General features: G+C 40.2%; 1 long non-coding RNA gene across 1 annotated transcript in view; it reads right to left on the minus strand.

Moving 5' to 3' along the window:
• Window positions 1-1057: 1057 nt before the first annotated feature.
• LOC138166088 (uncharacterized) overlaps window positions 1058-2369 on the minus strand; it is a 5175-nt gene continuing 3863 nt past the window's right edge. The window contains exon 3 of the long non-coding RNA XR_011169525.1: window positions 1058-2089. This is a non-coding gene — a long non-coding RNA (uncharacterized lncRNA). The remainder of the gene's footprint in view (window positions 2090-2369) is intronic.

The following is a 2369-nucleotide window of genomic DNA, read 5'->3' on the forward strand; positions in this document are numbered from 1 at the left end:
ACACATATGGGTAGTCACTGACAAAGAGGGAATTTGAACCCAGCTCCAGATCCAGTCTCTTTGTCCCTGTACCAAATAACAAAGCAACTTCCTGAGGGTTTGGGGGAAGGGAAGGTTCCTCCCTGCTAATTGCCAGTGTTCAACCTATTATACCGGTTTTCTTATTCTCAGTCAGATTTGTCAAACGGCAGCTCTAGAAATTAATTGGCAGCTGCCAAACTTGGAGATCAAGGACAAATCTACTGCTGTGGGTGAGGGTTTGGTTTTTTTAACTTACAGTAACATTAGTTAAATGATAATAATAACACCAATCAGAGTAATAATTAGAATTCTATGTACTTAGACATTAGTCTGCCAAACTTTAAATATCAAAACTACCAGTAGCATTATAGAAACACATCATAGGACTATTTCTAGCTGAAGTCCAGTAATTATGAGTAGAATGAGAGTAAGAATAAAAATAATAAATGATATTTGCATCACTTTTTAGAGCTTGCATTAACATGTGAGCCCCACAACCACACTAGGTTGATGTGGTAGTTATTATTATCCTCATTTTACAAATGGGGAAACTGAGGCTCAAAAAACAGTAGCTAATGAGGGCAAGATTTGGAACCAAATAAACCTTAGTCCAAGGTCCCACTCTCTCTACTATAACCTGGGTTTTGATGAACCATATTGTTGGTTTGTGGGTTGGTGCTTTTATTTTTACTGTGATCTGAATGCATAGTTCCTTAGGATTTCTCCCTTGTGTTTACCTTAAAAAAGAATGTATTTTTCAATAAATAGTGCTCTAAATATGGAGTTTTGTTTAATGAAGCCAGGCATGGACATAAAAGGGTTACTATTTATGTCCCATTTAATTCCCACACAAAGTAGAATTCAACCCAACCTGGCTTTAATTTTTTTTTCATATAAATAATTAATTCTGCATTTTAAAAAACATGTTAAGATGTTTTATTTCTTAATCAGCTAATTTGACTGGGAAACAAAGATGCCTTTTTCTCCTCATTTTCTTTTGACTAGCGTTACTGTAGTAAAAGCTGCCCCAGCTAGATTTGGCCTTGACTCACAAGTTTGGCGTCTGCCAATTAGTTTCCAAAGCTGCTATTTTACAAAAAAAAAAAAAAAATGCTTCTCACTTTTAAAAAATGTAATTGAATGTCTGTTCATCACAGAGTTTCTTGTGTTCAGGCTCCGAGTGTTAAACATTCTTAAGGTTGACTTGGGTCAGCTTTGAAAAATTTCAGACAGTGAAACTTGAGAAGCCCCTGTATGCTGGGGTGCGTTCTCCACATCCTGTTAAGTATTAAGTGGTTATTTAAAATGGAGTTGTTAGACTCAGCCCCCGACTGAAAGTGCACCATCGAGTTTACAGGACGATTAATTAAATGCGAAGATTGCATGGGATGCCCATGTATTTCCATAATCATTCACGTTGGCCCATCGCTGCCCTTTAATTTTCATACTAATTAAAGTAACACACTGAACTGCAAATTGTGAATGGTTGCATTGCTGCAGAGATACTAACACTGATGGAAACTGAGTGGTTTTTTTTTTTTTTTTTGGTTTTTTTTTTTTTTTGCTTTTTAAAGGAAAAGGACGGACAGGAAAAGAATTAGCCTGAGAAGATTTGACTTCATTCCACTTCAGGGTCCCTATTTGCTCCATTTTTGGAGCAAGTTCATAATTTAACAAGACTGTAGGTTGTTAGGATGGAGGTTGGGTTTTTTTTATTTGGGGGGCGGGGGGAGTTGGTGAATTTTCAACCCCATCTGTTTAGGGGCACAGGGCTGCCCTTGCCTTATGGGGCAATTGATTTTTGAGTGAGCTGGGGTTTGTTTCTGTACAATAGAGTGATTGTTTGGTTGCCTTTAAGCGCTGGGGTTCTTGGAATCTGATGGGCACAAAATAAATCAGCCTGGACCGTACAGCTATTTGGCCCACTAATTACATTTGACCCATTATCCTGTACCGCTCTCGTTCAGACGCGGCCACGGCTGACTTGGAGTTTGAAATGTAAATGGAAGGGCTGCTTGTGCAGGTCATCATACTATGGAAAGTCAGTTCCTGGAACACTCACTGAGCCCTGGAAAAGAGAAGAAACAGATATGAGCAATTATCCCTGGGACTGTGCAGCTGCTGGCATTTGGGGTTGGCAGAAACAGCCACAGGCACCTTCTACCTCCAACTGTCTCCAGCACAGCATGGGGAGGTGGGGGATGGAGCCCAGGCTGCTACAAAGACTATGGCAGAGGGGTGGCCAAAGTCTGCATGTTAGGGAAGGAAGGAAGGAAAGAAGGAAGGAAGGAAGGAAGGAAGGAAGGAAGGAAGGAAGGAAGGAAGGAAGGAGGGAAGGAGGGAGGGAC

This window comes from Petaurus breviceps, unplaced genomic scaffold, assembly GCF_028583685.1.
Source record: "Petaurus breviceps papuanus isolate PSGF00001 unplaced genomic scaffold, PetGlider_PUasm1.0 220, whole genome shotgun sequence".
Taxonomy (NCBI): Eukaryota; Metazoa; Chordata; class Mammalia; order Diprotodontia; family Petauridae; genus Petaurus; species Petaurus breviceps.